The sequence below is a fragment of the Rattus norvegicus genome, chromosome 9 (assembly GCF_036323735.1).
Source record: "Rattus norvegicus strain BN/NHsdMcwi chromosome 9, GRCr8, whole genome shotgun sequence".
Lineage (NCBI taxonomy): Eukaryota > Metazoa > Chordata > Mammalia > Rodentia > Muridae > Rattus > Rattus norvegicus.
Genome location: NC_086027.1, coordinates 79,612,593 through 79,630,448, shown reverse-complemented (window position 1 = coordinate 79,630,448; position 17,856 = coordinate 79,612,593). Strand labels below are relative to the sequence as shown.

Sequence of the window (17,856 nt, the reverse complement as noted above, 5' to 3'; positions counted from 1 at the left end):
TCACCCCAACCTTTAAATGCCCCCACCCCTCACGATACATTATTCTCCTCACATCTGAGATCTAATAGGTAAGATATACTAAGCAAACTTGAATGGGTTTGCATGATTACTATAGCATTAAAAATGAAATAGAAAATTCTTAGATGAATATAGAACTTTTTCCTTGCATTAATTTTAAACTGTAAAAATCTCATGAAATCATAGTTTGAACGAGGTAATTTTATACTCCTGTATTCCGTTAAGCATCTGCATATGTTTCTCTCATCTTAGTAAGTGCAGAGAGTAAGTGCAGGAGTACAGTGGGTTACACCATCATGTTCTTCACCAGTATTTTCTAAAGAGAGAGAGACTCCTACACATTCCTATGATCACAAATGAGTTTATAGCATTAAGTCAAAGTAAAATCAAACTAACCTAGATGAAGAGTGTCTCTTTATTTTTTTTTTTAATTTAGAAGCCTGATCACAGTACAGAGCCTCCAGGATGTACACACAGGGCATATAATTAATTGAGTGTCAGACTGTTTGTTCCTTGATCTATAACCATTCCTGCTGATGCTCTAGTATCAATCAGAAAGTGACTGATTAACTAGATGGGCCTTTCCCACAGTCCCCTGAAGGCTGACAAATTCCAGACTTTTCAATCTGGAAAGAAAATCAATTTTGGAGAAATGGGCATTTGAAAGTGATAGTCTATATTAGGTTTTCCCTTCTTATTCATAAGGGAAGGAAGAATCTCTCTTAATTGTAATCCTTTAGAAGTCCCGTGTTCTAAAAGGAGATACAAATAATGAATCTTTCACTATCTAGAATCTGTACCTTGTGTAACTTTATACAGCTAAACTAAGCTAAGCAAATTCCACTAAAAACAAAAACTGCTTTGGGTCAAATGGTTTGAAGGGGAAAAAAATCCAACTAATTTTGATTGAATTCTTACTGTATGACAGATACTGCTCTGTGATGACTAGATTGTGACCACGTATGTTCTCTATGCTTTAAATTTATCTCATTTTCTCTGCGACATTGAGGCACAGAAAAATTAAGTAATTCGGCCAATGATACCAGTGTACCCAGATGTTAGAGCCAGGAGGCAAGCTGATGATTATCTTCTAACACAAGTCTTGGGCACACCTACCTTTCTAATCACATCTTCTTACTATCTGATTGAACTAACTGGTTCTCTGAACTTAGAAAACTGAGCACTAATCTTTTATAAATATAGTCAACTTTGATTTTACTATTATTTTACAATTCTCAAACTTTTAAAAAATTACAGGAGGCAAAATTATTTATTAAAATGTTTGTTATTCCATGGAAATACATCATATATATATACATATATATATATATATAACATTTTGTCTTGTACAGACTACTAATTTTGACAGTAAAAGCCAGTCAAGTTTTGTTAATTCTTTGTATGCTAATACCACTCTATGGCAATCATATGCTGTTTGACACAAACTAACAATGGAGCCGAGCTGATATAGGTAAATTACTTTACCACTCTGAACTTCTCATCTTCAAGATGACATTAAAAACTAAAGCTTTTCTTTAGTTATTATCATATTATCCCATAACTATCTGCTTTTTGCTTAACCCCTTAGGTAAATATTGCTGCAATAGACCATGCCACTTTTTTGGCTTCAAACAATATAAATTGATTTCCTCCCAATTTTAACACCCAGAAGTCCAAAGTCAAGGTGTCAACAGGCTATGCATAACCTAAAGACTCCATGGGAGAGAAATACCTGAAGACTCCACGGGAGAGCTATTAGTATTAACAGCTTTTATTTTCTGCAATATCTGCTTTCATTTTCACATGCCTCCTCTGCATATATATGTTATACCCTATAGTGTACTTCCCAGGTGATCATCTACTTAGGTAACCTGGGAAGATCTCAAGAGAATCAATATATCTGAAAGCACCCCCTTTCAAACAATGTAACATGTAACATGATGGAGAATACGAATGCATCTTGGTGGGGATGGGGGTCACTCAGCTCATATTTGCTAGCCACTGAGTATGTTTGCTGGGTACCTTTTGAGAAACTGATATGATTCCCAGCCCAACCGAGGGCTGTGTAAGTGCTGTAAACACACTGAGAAGTTAGAAATATGCTACAAACTCAAACCCATTCTCTCAGTCTAAAAATTCTTTATCCATACCTAATTAGGGAAACAGTCTTGATCAGCCCCTAGCAACTCAACTCCTCCTATACCAGACAGTTCCAGTCATCCCCACTCTATACAGAGAACCTGTTATCTAGGCAAACACCAGACATACCATCAAAGTCATTCACCCTCACTACCTAAATATCACTCCCCAGAGTGTGGTACTACACCTATACTCGCAACTCACCCTCAGGATGTACCTGAGAATCATTTGCTCCATACCTGCTTCTACTCTCCTTCCACTCTTCAGCTAGGAATCCAAACTAACACCTCCTGAGTCCTGAACACCTTGGGAAGTCTCCTGATGATTAACCGTGGGAATTCCATAACTCTAAAAGATCTGCTCATGACTTAGAAACCTCACAAACATACAAACATCAGTAGCCAAAACAATAAGTCTCCATCAAAAATTTGTACTCTGATAGTGATGTTCCTTGACAAAAATGTCTTAGACGTCATATAAGAAAATGATTTCAAAATAGCAATAATATGCATGATCAAAAACTCAAATGGGATAGAAATAAATGCCAATAGGAAGACCATGAAAACACAAAGAGTTAAACAAAATAATAAAAATTACTTAAGGCATGAAAATCGAATTTAATATAGAGAGAATATCTGGAAAATGCAAAAATAAAATAGAAATTGAGATGAAACAGTCAAGAATTCAAACAAAACTTCAGATAAAAGTTTCACCAGTACATTGGAAAAAAATAGAAGAAAGAATATTAAGTATTTAAGTCAAGGCACAGGAATTTTATCACTCAGTCAAGGAAAATAAATATCAAATACCTCTTAACCTAACAATGAAACATAAAGGAACACAAAACACTATAAAAAACCAAGATTATGAATCATAGGTTAAAAAAAAGGAGAAAGATGGACAGCTATGGCAGAGAAAATGTTTTCAGCAAAATCACAGAAGAAAAATATCCCCCAATCTAAGGAAAAAGATGCTGTACTGGCTACATTTATGTCAACTTGACACAAGCTAGAGTCATTAGACAGGAGGGAGCTACAACTAAGAAAATGCCTCCATAAGATCAGGTTTAGACCAACCTGTAGGGCATTTGCTTGATTAGTAATTGATGGGGCAGGACCAACCTGCAGTGAGCGGTGCCATCCCTGGGCTAATGGTTCTAGGTTCTATAAGATAGAAGGATGAGCAAGCCAGGAGGAGTAAGCTAGTAAGCAGAACCCATGGTTGCTGCATCAGGTCCAGGCTCCAGGCTTCTGCTCTGCTTAAGTTCCTGTTCTAATTTCCTTTGATGATGAACTGTCATGTGAAAGTATAAACCAAATTAACCCTTTCCTCCCTATGTTGACTAGGTCATGGTGTTTTATCTCTAGAATAGTAACCCTAACTAAAACAGAAGCTTATCAGGATATAAAAGGAATACAAAAGACCAAAGAGAAAAAAAAAAAGACCAAAGAGGACCAGAAAAGAAACTCCCCCTGTTATATGATACCCAAAACACTAAATGTGCAGAACAGAGGAAGGATATTGAAATTAGTAAGTAACAAAGATCAATTATTTATACAAAAGCCAAGCCATCAGAATCACAGTCAATATTTCAATGGATACCATAAAAGCTGAAAGGGATTTGATCCATATTTTGTAAGTTATAATAGAGTATTCAGCCAGTTATAAAAGGAAAAAGAAAAACTTTTCATGATAACAAATCAGAAGAATATATGATCACTAAGCTAACTCAACAGAAGTCACTGGAAAGAATATGTAGGTCTGAGCAGAAGGTTAAAGGTAACCAAGAAGTCATGAGGAACAGAAACAACTTCAGAACATGGGAGCAAAAGAGGTCTAATAGAACATCATAAAAGTAACATAATGTCAGGATCTCATTTTCAAAATAAAGAGAAACAAACAGATTATAACAGAAAACCAAATCCATCTTCTTCCCACCCTCCAAGAAAAACAGCTCACAGTCAATGATAGGGTAAAGGGATGAAAAAAGTTATCCCAAGTAAATGCATCAAGGATTAAGCAGAAATGGATATCCTGGTGTCCTTTAAAACTACTTCAAATGAAAAAAATAATCAGAGACATTAAGAAGGGACACTACTATATTAAAGAAAAAGCTCAACAGCAGGATATAGCAATCATTAGTTGCTGAGAGAGGAGACAGTTTACTCTAGCCCTATATAAATTCACTACTATTCGATTAAAGACAGCATCCAAAACTATTTGAGCACCACTAATTATTCTTGAAGGATCTGAAAAAGATAAAAGGACACCAGGTTACAGAGTGTGGGGGAGGCTGGATCTTGGAGTAGTTGAGAAAAGAATATGCTTGAAACATATTGCATGAAACTGTCAAAGAAATAATGAAAAGTAAAAACAAACAAACAAAAACAACACAATTCCAGAAGTTAGTATCCCTTCTGCCTCAATATGCTAATTAGGGAAATAGCTAGATGTCAAATAAATGTTATTCTTCATCTGTGATGAGAATTCATGTAAAAAGATGATCAATAATACAGAGATGTCTGAGACTAATTGAGGAAAGATGAATCAAGTACACATGTTGGTAAGGACATTTTCCAAGTAGACTAAAGTAATGACACTTAAATAGTAATGATTTGACCCCAAGACAAAATCATTTGAAAATGAATTAAGTCCTCTCTATATTGAGCCGAGGAAAACATCCTTCCAGCTAGCACCTTGATGACATCTTTGTTACAGCCTGATTTATTTGGGCTTTAAGGATTTTCATAATAATTAGTATACCCTCTTCTGTCCATACTTAAGAGACAGACAAAACAGAAAAACACAGAAAGAGATGCAGAGACACACAGAAAGACAAAGATAGAGACATAGAAAGAATACAGTTTTATTCCTTGATACACAGTTTGACGCAATGTTATCAGCATCCAGCAAGAAATGTAGATTAAGTCTTCTAGGCCTTCCACATCAACATACATGTTTAATGAGTTTCTGGATAAGCACAGGGCATAGTATGTTTTGAGAAACAAGTAAGATACCTTCCAACTGCTACTATAGGCATTTTATGCACTGTCTTTTAAGAGGTTGATCCAAAATTAATGTGTGTGTGTGTGTGTGTGTGTGTGTGTGTGTGTGTGTGTGTGTGTGTGTAATTTTTACTAGTTGATCTGAGATGGGAAGTTCTACCTTAAGAGAAGGCTTTGGTCCTGAATTAAATACAAAAGAGAAAGCTAGCTAAGAACTTTCGAGCCTCAATCATTCTTTGTTTACTAAAAATGATGTAGTGTGACCAACTGCTTTGTGTGTGTGTGTGTGTGTGTGTGTGTGTGTGTGTATTAGAAATAAGAAAAAACATGAATTTTGTGTAACATTGGATTAGTTCATCTTATACAGTCGTCTTTTGTTGTAACATTTTTCAACAGCATGTATTACAGCACATTTTCTTTCCATTCCTTTGTTACTGGAAACCTAATTTTGTTACATAGTTTAACTACTATATATTGTGTTGAAGAAAAACAGGAACAGGTAGATAATTCTCTGCTGTGTGGTCTGGGATTCTATAGGGTAAATATCCAGAAATGCTATAGCTGGATCATATGGAAAATCTAATGTTATAGTTTTAGAAGCTCAAACACTTATTTCCATATGAATGGATCCCCTTATATAAGGGTTTCTCTTTATCCACATGCCAACCATCATCCATCCATTCTCTCTCAGATGAGCTAGACTCCCAATAAAGCTTTCCTTTCATCTCTCTGAACATTTTTGATATGTTAATTTACCATTTGTATATCATCTTTTGAGCACTATCTATTTCATCATCCAATTTATTAATTGTTTTTATCTTTTGGGTTTTTTAAGTTCTTTGTATCTTCTAGGTGGTAATGGGTCTGGTGTATAACTTGCCAAGATTTTATCTTGTTCTTTAGGATAGTTCTTCACTCAAGTAGCTCTTTCTTTTTCTGTAAAGAAGCCATCTGACACGGCAAAGTCATTATTTCCTGCACATCTGAAGTCCTAATGACAAAAGTTCTTGCATAAGCCTATACCTTAAAGTGTTCTTTCTATTGGTTCCTTTGGGTGTTTCAGAATTTGAGGTCTAGTACTCTTCATCTGTTTGGATTGACTTTTGTACAGGATGAGACAGATTCAGTGTCATACTTTTACATATGGCTATCGAGCTTCTCCGGGTATTTTTTTTGTAGAATTCTCCTCAGCAAGTGTGTACTTCTGCTATCTCCATCAATAATCAGCTTTAGTTGCATTGGTTTATATCTGATTCTTCTTTTCTGTTCCATATAGAGATATGTGTCTGGTTTGTGTTGGTAAAAAAATAAATAAATATTTCTTTAACCCCAATCCTCCAGCTGAGTTCTTCACAGAAACTGTACAAACATGGCTTGGAAAATTGTCACAGTGCCATTCAGATTGGTGGCCTTATTTGGTAGATCATTTTCATTTTAGAATTGTTCACAAATGTCAGATCATTCCCCTGGAGCCTCTCTTGTTGGAAAACATGGTTCCTGTAAGATCTTACCCTTTGCTTCAGGGGTGGCTCCATTCCTGTTTGTTTGGTTTTCATTCCCCCCCTCATCTATATCAACACCTTTGAAAATTCTAAACTGAAACTACAAATATATAACAGCTTTCAAAAGTATACTTTGAAAGAAATATCAAGGGGGAGGTGAAAGGTTAGGAGGTTCTTGAAAATGAATATCACAACATTTGTACATATTTAAAGTAAAGAGATGACATTTATGGTAGTTGAGTTAACATTTTAATTTTTCTGAGCAGCTCAATGATTTTAGAGGCAGAATATTAAGCCATTTTCTTTTTTCAACAAATGCCATTGTTTTAAATGCAAATATACACTGTGCATTCATTAATTAAAGGTTATTCTGTAACAGATTCTTTTCTAATTTACTAAAGATCAGACCCTTAGTCATTAGCACAAGCATGTTATTTAATAAGTAAAAAATGCTCATGGTTCAAAGACCAAGAAATTCAAGCTGGAAAATTATTCTTTGCAGCTTCGGCATAATAGTTAGTCTTCCTAACCTTCCTTTAAAAAACAGAAAGTGAAACACAGATGAATAAACAAATGTGTGATCTCTCCTACCCCCTGCATCTTATAATTAATAGTGGGATGGGATTTTAAATGTTAAGGAAATAATAATTTTCCTTCAACAGGGATGAGAGAATTTTGTTTATTAGTTTAGTGTGATTCAATTTGTGAAAATGTGCTTCATTGATCTTTGCAAAGGAACTTTAATTGGAAATGAATATCACAATCTATTTGCCACACCAATGAGTCCAAGTTGCTGCAGTTCATTAAGTACTACACCTGCTATTTAACTTTTCAGGCTGAGAAAAATACCTTGATTTAACACATTTAGGATTGGCTGGTGTGGGAGTTCAAAAACAATACTTTATTTTGTTTACTTAACCAGTTTAAATATATCTCGATTCCTGGGTTAGGATAAATATGACTATCCACTTATACAATTACAAATTATTTTAAAAAGAAATTTAAATAGCAGTCTTAAAAAGGGTCTCACAAAGAAATGAAGAAGGTGGTATTTTGTTTATTTGGTTTTTGGAGAGGTTTCATACAACCACATTTTTAACTCTTTTTATCTCATTTTTTATTTCTTATTTCATTGAGAATTGTGTACAACATGTTTTGGTAATATTCCTTCTCCATGCCCCTGCTCATCTCAGACATACTTACCCTCCTTTCCAACTCCCTATGTTCCTAGCCAGCCTCTCTTCCTCTCCTCTCCTCTCCTCTCCTCTCCTCTCCTCTCCTCTCCTCTCCTCTCCTCTCCTCTCCTCTCCTCTCCTCTCCTCTCCTCTCCTCTCCTCTGCTCTCCTCTCCTCTCCTCCCCTCCCCTCTCCTCTGCTCTCCTCTCCTCTCCTCCCCTCCCCTCTCCTCTGCTCTCCTCTCCTCTCCTCTCCTCTTTCTATCTTCTCAATCTCTACTCCATCCTCAACTCCCCTCCCTATGCCCTAAATAAACTCTATTTCACACTATAAAAAGAAAAGAAAAGAAAATTCTCACATCAATCAGTACTGGATTGGTAGAGATCCTGCCTGTATGATAAGATTTGAAACAAGAGCAGGGCCAAAGGCTTGACTCCACTGAGCTGGGTGTGTGCTATCAGAAAGCATCTTCATGCTGGTTCACAGAATGTTTGAATGATTGTAAGGTCCAAGTGGGGATGGGCTTACACAGCCTCATCCATTCCACTGACACAGCAACTCTTACTTGAGGATTTTAGCTTTTCTAAATAACAGGTGGTGATTTTCTGGTCGAAGTTGGGTGGGAAGGCTAACACTTTAATTACACTTGAAATAGTCAATAAGTTATTGATTGATTTATTGAAGTACCAAGATCAAACTTTTATAATTTAAGACTTTAGAGTTAATACTCATTTGATCCAAGATATACTTCAACATAAAGAAAGAATTCAATAATTTCTGAGAAATACACTTTTATCTCAATTTTTTTGATATTTTTACAAGGAATATATTTCTATGTGTTCATTGAAACTCTAATTCTTATGTCTTCATTATTCTACAAAATTATAACAATTTTGTCTGCACCAATCAATTAATCAATACCTTTAACAAATATTAGCACACTTTCTTGTGAAATTTGGAGTCGAGAAACAATAAGGAAAAGTGCCACACACATGAAATATATTTTATGAATACCTAGGTTGGTATTAAACTTTTAGTACCCAATTTTCATCTCAGTGAGAGTCCCAAAATTTTAATGTGAGGAGAGAATGCCAGTTGATTTGAGTTTCTTGATAAATTCTCTGATTATTCTAATATTCAACAAAACATAAGAATAATTGCTAAAAAATAACAAACAAAATAATAAATACAAGCAATTGTAGAAGCAGTGACATTTTGTCCAAGATAGATATACTTGTGACGAAAAATATGTAAAACTACATCAATGTAGCATTTTTCTCTCACTTTAAAAGTATTGGGGTCATTATAAACACCAAGAAAATAGGAAGGCTAAAACAATAAAATTATAACAACAATGTGCAAACATTGCAGAAACACAGATGAAAACATCGAATGTAGGTTAGGTGTACACAAGGTTTGCTATATTTTAGAGAAAAATATATATTTAAACTGAAGTAAAAATGTGGTCATGGGATTACTTGTACTAATGAAATTATAACTATTTTGAGTTTTCTTTTCTCTTTTTTTTCTTTTTCTTTTTTTCGGAGCTGGGGACCAAGCCAGGGCCTTGTGCTTGCTAGGCAAGCGCTCTACCACTGAGCTAAATCCCCAACCCCTATTTTGAGTTTTCTTATTAATCCTAAGTATTCATCAATAAAAGAGCTACTTTATAGCATTTACGTGACTTACAATAATATTCCAGTACAACTGGCAACCAGAGTCTTATAAACAAAGGAAATAGTGGCCCCGCTACCTACTGGAAACTGTTGGTTACATGAAAACAGAGTATCATGTAGTGATGAAGACACCTACCATGATATATGCCGTTCATGTTTTTTGACTGTGCTGTGATGTTAGGAATGGATTTGAGCAATAGGAAAATGTGGCCAGGGCCTAGGAGGCATGATCAGGGCAGAGCCACATGGGAAACTAAGTCACTTTAACAGCACACTGGACACAGAAGGTCACAATGGCACCTACAGCAGTGCTTTGCTAGTCTAAGTCAATAGCAAAAGCAAACTAAACAACTCTTGATGTACCTCTTCTGTGCCAGTGCATGTTAATATCTGCACTGTTCAAAATAAATGTTAAACCATGGCTTTTCCTCATAGTTCTTACATTGTTACAAATGGATGCTTTCATTGTTGCTTTATTATACTTCCCACTACACATGACATTCTCTTATTCATACTCTTATCTCAGAAACCTACTGAGGATTAAAACTCCTCTAACTACTCCTTCTCTGATAATCATTGTCTGTTCTTTTTTTCTCCTAAAAGGGAGTGAATTTTCTTTTACCACAAAAAGGAAGAGAAAGCAAATAAAATACCACTCACTACATGTACATTCTATTAATCTCTACAGATAGCGCATAGCACTATCATATAACTGTGCTTTTAGGATTCTCCGGAAGGTATCATATGCAAATAATTATAAGCTTGTCACACAAAGTTAATCTGTTAATCTTTCTTCCTCTTCTTCTTCTTCTTCTTCTTCTTCTTCTTCTTCTTCTTCTTCTTCTTCTTCTTCTTCTTCTTCTTTTTCTTCTCCTCCTCCTCTTCCTCCTCCTTCTTCTTCCTCTTCATTAAGACACATACTAATTTAATGTTTATTGAGCAATTACTACCTACTGATATGCAGAAGTACAGTAGAATGGCTTTATACCAGTTAATACACATACTAACTAATATGGATAGCAAGAAAAGAAATATACAGACATAGGCAATTAGCTGCTTGATACATGATTTTCATTGGTTATTTTATTTATTTACATTTCAAATGTTATTCCCCTTCCCAGTTTCCCCTCCGCAAAACCCCTATCCCATACCCTCCAACCATGCTTCTCTGAGGGAGCTCCCTCACCCACCTATGGGGCAGCGGGCTATGAAAGGTACCCTGATTCCTGGTTGAGATAGGTCAAAGCCCTGGGGACCCTAAGGGTCAGCAGGAGCTCCCCAATTTCCCAGGAGATCAGACCCCTATCCTGTAGCTACAGGCCCCACAGTCCCCTATAGAGAGGTTTGAGACAGATCAGTCACCTAGGGCAACACCCAAAGCCCCTCCTCCACAGGTGAGGATGTGACCACCTGTCATGTCAAGACAGATCAGTCATCTAAAAGCAGGATCATGCCCCCAAATATGTAGATGAGCTATTCCCAAGCTCTCAGGCCAAACCTGCTGTCAGACCTTGACCCATTCCAAAATGATTTAAGAATCCTATCCAGAAAAATTAAAGGTATGCAGGAATTATTCCATTGTCTGAGATCTTCTGTCATAAGAGCTGTAACACTGCCACTTGGGGAAGAGATCTTTGCTTCTGGAATCACTGCCAAAAGTTCCCCTGCACCCCTCACTAGCTAGTCAGTCCCCTACTGGCTCAGCCTAGCCCAAAGTCCTGGGTAGAAACAGAAATGGGGTAGTACCAGCAGCAGGAGGCAGCAGAAGCAGTTCCCCCTCTTCTGCCCGAGTTCTCTTCCCTTCACCTGAAACTGTGCACCTAGCGGACCAGAGATCTCCATGGAAAGCCTCCAGCATGAAGGCCAACACCCACCCACTGCTACCTCACTGCCCTAGCATTCCTGTACACTGAGGCATCCAGTCTGAACAGGACCAAGGTCCTCCCCTCCCATTGGTACTAGATAAAGCCATCCTCTACTATATAAGCAGCTGGAGCCAGGGGTCCTTGCTAGTTTAGTCTCTAGGAGCTCTGAGGGCGGGGGGGGTGTGTGTGGTTGGTTGATATAATTCTTCTTATGGGAGTGCAAATCCCTTCAGCTGCTTCAGTCCTTCTCACTCCTCCATTGGGGTCCCAGTGCTCAGTCTAATGGTTGTCTGCAAGCATCCACATCTGTATTGGTCAGGCTATGTCATAGAGCTTCTCAGGGGATGGCCATACCAGGCTCCTGTCAGCAAGTGCTTCTTGGCATCAGTAATAGTATCTGAGTTTTGTGTCTCTAGATGGGTTAGATCCCTAGGTGGGGCAGTCTCTGGATGTACTTTTCTTCAGTCTCTGCTCCACTCTTTGCCCCTTCATTTCCCTTAGCGAGGAACAACTCTGTGTTAATATTTTTGAGATGAGTGGATGGGGGCTATGCCTAACCTCTGAATATGCTCTCTACAGGTTCTCTCTTTGTGAAGAAAGGCCAGTGTGCAATAAGAATTCACAAGTGGCAATAAAGGATGGTATGGTTTGTATCTAAAATGTACTCTGAAAGCCCACATGTCAAAGGATGTTAACAGTCCAAGGTACTTTCTGGAGGTGGTATAACCTTCAGGAAGCTGTTATCACAAAAGGAAGTTAGGTCATTGTGGGGGGGGGCTTCTGAAATCTCATGGATGAGCATGAGAGACAGAACATTAAAAGTAGGCAACGTGAGGGGATGGGGGCTTATGGACAAGCAACTGGGAAGGGGAATAACATTTGAAATGTAAGTAAAGAAATATATCCAATAAAAAATTAAAAACAAAGTAGGCGACAATATCAAGCAAATGTACCTAAAGACCTAAAAGAAGGAACATGGTAAAGAGCAAACAGAAGGTTCAGGGTTGTGAGGAGCATGGTGAGGTACAGGCTAAAAATCAGCAGCAGACAGCCTTCCCTGTATCTTAGAAAATAATGTATTTTATTGTGTGTTTATGTGTCTGTGTGTGTATCTGTGTATGTGTAATGGGACAGAGATGTATTGGTACCAGAAAAGAGTATCAGATTCCATAAAGCTGGAGTAACAATTGCTGGCAAGTTTCCCAACAGGGGTACTGGTAACAGAACCCTGGTGTTCTGGAAAATCAGCAAATGCCCTTAAGCACCAAGCAAATGTATGTACAGGCCAACTGCAATATGCCTAACAACATACATGGGCTGGCAGAATCCTACATATAGTTTCATGGCATTAGAGACCACACTGGAAGGACACATTAAGGTATGTGGCCATGGAGGGGTCATCCCAAGTCTAGCTGAAGATACCAGACTCAAAGGGTATCATTTGTAAAACGCTTCACAAAACTAAGTTTCACCATTAATCTTCCATTTCTGTCAACCTCCACTGCTGCTTCCAGCTACGTGCCCTTTGTCAGATGCACTTCTCCACTCTTCACTACCACCTTTTTTTTCAAAACTCCTTCTTGCCACAGTTGTCTTCTGGTTTGGGGTTTGGAGTTTTATCCCTTTTGAATTTCCCTGGATTCCTGTGTTAGGCTCTTCTGATCTCCCCCCCCTTCCTTCACAGTTTGCACCGCACCCCTTCTTCCTGACCCTATTCTGTACACACCTTCTCTGGTTTTCCCTATGCATTAATGCAGAAAAGGATAACACAGCCTAAGAATCAAAAACAAACTCTTCAGCATCTAAGCCCCACACCATCCTTCCGATCGTCACTCTACTTTAAGGCTAAGTACTAGGAAAGAGATCCTTCACCCTGAACACACTCTCAACACTGGCCTTGCTTCAAGAGGATATTGAAACAATATATGGATAGAAGTTTCAAGCAACACGGTGCCAGGACTTTAGAAAGGTGTATGCAAAAAGTCGGTTTCAATAAAACAAATGAACAACCAAACTGTAAAACAAGCAATGTTCCCAAGCACTCATTATTTAGTAGCCCCTCCCCTGAGCTTCCCTTCTTGGTACAATTTTGGTGACCTTTGTCCAGGAACGCTCTCCGAGAGTCAAGGTAATCTCCACAGTGTATTTGGAAGATGTGGTACTTGTCACTGGTCCTTGTCATCCCGTCTGTTTCCCTCACGTACAACACTCAGAGCAACATTCTCTACACGTGACCTGGTCCACATTGAATGATTAATCATCTGCCTTCCTCTTCAAGTTCAGCTGTAGAGTGGCAAGGAAGTGGTCAGGAGGAGGTGCATCAAATCTTGCACTAAAAGTTAAGAGTCCCCAGAAAGGACTGAAGGAGTGAATTTCCTGAAAGACTCTGCCAGAGCCTGACAAATACAAAGGCAGATGCTTGCAGCCAACCATTGGACTGAGAACAGACTCCCTAGTGGAGGAGTTAGAGAAAGGACTGAAGGAGCTGAAGGGGTTTGCAACCCCATAGGAAGAACAACAATATCAACCAACCAGACCCATCCCAACCCCCAGAGCTCACAGGGACTAAACCACCAACCAAAGAGTGTACTCATGAGGGACCCATGGCTCCAGCCGCATGTGTTGAAGAGGATGGCTTTGTTGGACATCAATGAGAGGAAAGGCCCTTGGTCCTGGGAAGGCTTGATGCCCTAGTGTAGTAGAATGCCAGGGAAAGGAGGCATGAGTAAGTGGGTGGGTGGGTGGGTGGCAGAGCACCCTCATAGGAGCAGGGGGAGGGAGAATGGGATAGGGGGTTTCCAGAGGGGAAAACAGGAAAAAGGGATAACATTTGAAATGTGAATAAATAAAATACCTAATTTAAAAAAAAAGTGTACGCAAAAAAAAAAAAAAAGGAAGAAAAGAAAAGAGAAGGTAGGTGTGCAGATACTTTAAGATTCACTTCTTGAAAACCAACTTTCTATCCTGGTGGAGTTATTGGGAATTTATGTAAAAGATAATTATTGAAAAAGAGAATTGAATACATTTTTAAAAAATGCCTTGCTTTCCTTTAAAAAAAAATGTCAAGTTGTAAACTTGAAGGAAGCAATGTTTATTTAAGAACAAGGAACTCCAAATCTGATTTCAAAATTTTAAAGTTAACGTGAGACATATTTCCACATGGAAATTGGTCTCAATCTCTCAGGGTCTAATAAAGGAACAGTGGGAAACCTTTGCACAGTTAAGACCTATGACACTTACTACTTATAACATTTATTACTGATGCAGGGTAGGGATTTGGCTTGTTACAGACAGGCCATGTTGGAAGCAGGGAAGCCGGTCCTCGGATGAGAGCAAAGACCCATATTCAGTGCACCAGCGATGAGGATGAGACCGTCCCTCCTGTTCAGCAGTCCGTGCATGAACTGACATGTTTTCCCACTTCATTTCCTGATGTCCCCGACTGCACTGAACTAATGGGATTACTGCTGTGGTGTCTCTAGTATATAGTTTTATTCTCCTGCAACCCTGCACAACAGGCTACCCACAGGGCACTCATTAAGGTACTTGGGATTCATAAGCTGTGAAGAAACCCTTTAGAGGAAAAAAAAAAACCTAACAACAACAACAAAATGTCTAAAAGGGAATGTGGTCACCAAGGTGACCGAGGCTCATGTAGTATGAGACTATATAATAGCTGGTAGCACAAAAGACTACAAAGTCAATGCAGTCTCTCCTCTTTGTTACCAACACTCCAGGAGCTGCCCAAGTGAGTGCAGCTGAATGACATGGTATTTCCAAATATCATTGTATCCGCCACCATTACTAGTTGAGCAGCCAAGTGTCTGCTCTGCCTCACAATGCAGTTTCCATTGTAAACGGAGTCTGAGCTGACAGTCTGGTCAGAGAAATAATTAGAGAAAATTTGCTTGCTTGCTTGATTGGGGGGTGGGGTATTGGGAGGAGGCAGACAGAGAGACAGACAGATGAGACAGAGAGACAGTGTCATAGAGTCAAAGAGACAGAGACAGAGAGAGGTGTTCATTTCAAGTGAACCACAGGTAACTCCTTAGGTGACCTTATCCTCAAGAGCAATGCTCCCAATTTTTCTCTTCTATTCTAGTGATGTTTTTAACTGAGATTAAGACAGTTGTGGAAGCCATAGGGATCAATAGTCTCTAAGTCAAACATCAGTCAGTAGCTATACATAAGTTCATCTGCTGGCTTAGTGTTCAGAACTGTGCCTAACAGTTGGTCAAAGAAGTGGTATGTGGTGGCCTGCTTCTGTTGTTGTTGACTTTTAAATATATGTGTCCGTGTCATTTGGCTGGAAAGAAGGCCACTGGACATAACGTTGCCATCAGTCGGTGCCTTCCATGCCTGGAAGGAAGGAGTAAAACCAACTGGTAAGTGGGCCGAGAAAGCTTTCCATGAAAAATCCATCACACTGAAATATCGTATCTGGTTGGCCTCCACGGCTTTCTTTGAGGATTAAGGAGCAGTTTATTCTCGCAATGTGTACTTATCCTCTATCTATTTAGTTGTGCTTGAATCACTCTCACAGTGGTTATTGAACAGCATTCGCCCGCCATGCCTGTTCCTGCTGCATTCCAACATGTACACCCTCGATAGGATGAAGTAGTGCGTGTCTTCAGTGGAGGGTTGGTCTTTTCACATAAGCTTGATGAATGGGGAGTACTCCTAAATTCAATAATATTCAAAGAGTGAGTGTTAAATAATTTTAATCCTTGTTGATAAATATTGAAACCGAAAATTCAAACTGGGAGTTTATGATTTCATTCATGTTTTAGAATATGGAGATGCTGACTAGCTGAGCACTTTAGTGTGAATTTCTGGCATCTTAAAGTAATTTTGAGATATTTGCATAAATAAGTAGAACTTGATATTAGTGCTAATTTTAACCCATAAGTTTTGGCATTAGGCAGCTTCTACCATAATGACATAAATGGAACTAATTTAAAAGGAAAAGTATTTAAATATGTAAAAACTGTTATTCATGGGACAGTAATGACTCTGTACCCAAGAAAGCTCATTTGGACAGAATTAAAGCTATATACTGAATTTTAGACATGAGATAGGAGAAGTTAACTATGTGTATGTCAGTTATAAATTATTGATACCGTAGAAATACTATGTTAGCTATAAAACAAAAAGAAAGTTGGGAATAAAAACAAAATTGTTAGCCTAGTACAACAATGCTTCAAGTAGACATTTCAATAATGAACTATGAAGTGTACTTAAATTAAATAATTATAAGCATACAGTGACGTATCCTGAATAATCATTTTCTTTTAAAATGCTCAAAAATCACTGCAAGAAGTTTAACAAAATTATGTTAGGATAAAAGTAGCTGAAGAAAAATTTCAAAAAATACAAAACAAGAGAAAAAGCACTAAATGTTAACAGCATTCAGTCCACCTTCTAATGATCCTCATTACAGTTTTCACAAGTTGCTCCTCAGGAACTTTATTTTGGAACTAGATATGAATTCAACCATTGTGTAAACTTTCATGTAAATGTTTATAGAAGCAAGAACTGGGAGAAATTTTTGATAGGAAAAAGACATCATGGTTATCACACAGAAGAATAAAATTAAATAATAAGACCCATAAATTTATTTATCTTGGAGAGATATTACAAACTAACGAGTCCTAAACTCAACCAGCGGGAATTAAATATATTTTTCAAAATAATGACTGTATGGATGGAGTTCTTCACTGTACTCGTCTATTAAGAATTTCAGCACAGTATGAGGGTGGCTCAATTGTAGTCTACTTTCACGAAAAATATAATGGTGCTTCAGAAAGCTTTCCTCAAGTGCAAAAAACTATAATGAAAAATAACTGAATTCTTAGAAATAGTTGGGTATCCATAAGTGGAAATATGCTGCAAAACTAAATAGTTATGTTAAATTCACAGATGACTTTTAAGAAATACATATTTGAAGGTAATATAACTGCTAGTAGAAAAAATAACATACGTTGTAACCTTGATGAGCATCAATAGAAAGTTTTATTTTCATGATAATGGTATTTTATGTAGATTGGTTGTAATTTCAATTTAAGTAATATTTGATTTGATTTATTTCTTTATTGTAAAAAAGGAAAATATACTGTGTTTACTTGAAATAATAGAAAATTTTATTATGGCTAATGCATTTTAAACTACTCATCAAGATATTTACAGGAATTTTATAGGCTTCTCTTCTGTGTCACTGTTGTTTCACTCGAAATGACTTTTTGTTTGTTTGTTTTGGCTTGGGATGGCAATGGAGTAGTTTCCATTTTCCACTTTGCTTTGACAGCAATAACCCTAATGTAAACGCTTTGTCAGCAAGATCTGCCTCCATAGAAATCACTTACAGCATCTGTCTCCAAGAGAATGGAAAGAGAACAAGGAATGGAGTGCTACTTACTTCGCACTACAAGACTTCCTGTCTTAGAACGGCTAAATGATACTTGAAAAAAACTAAGTAC

At 37.7% G+C, this 17,856-nt stretch overlaps 1 protein-coding gene across 7 annotated transcripts in view; it reads right to left on the bottom strand.

Moving 5' to 3' along the window:
- The window catches only part of Spag16 (sperm associated antigen 16), a 919,670-nt gene that overhangs the window by 71,817 nt on the left and 829,997 nt on the right, over nucleotides 1-17,856 (bottom strand). The gene's annotated exons all lie outside the window — the stretch shown is intronic.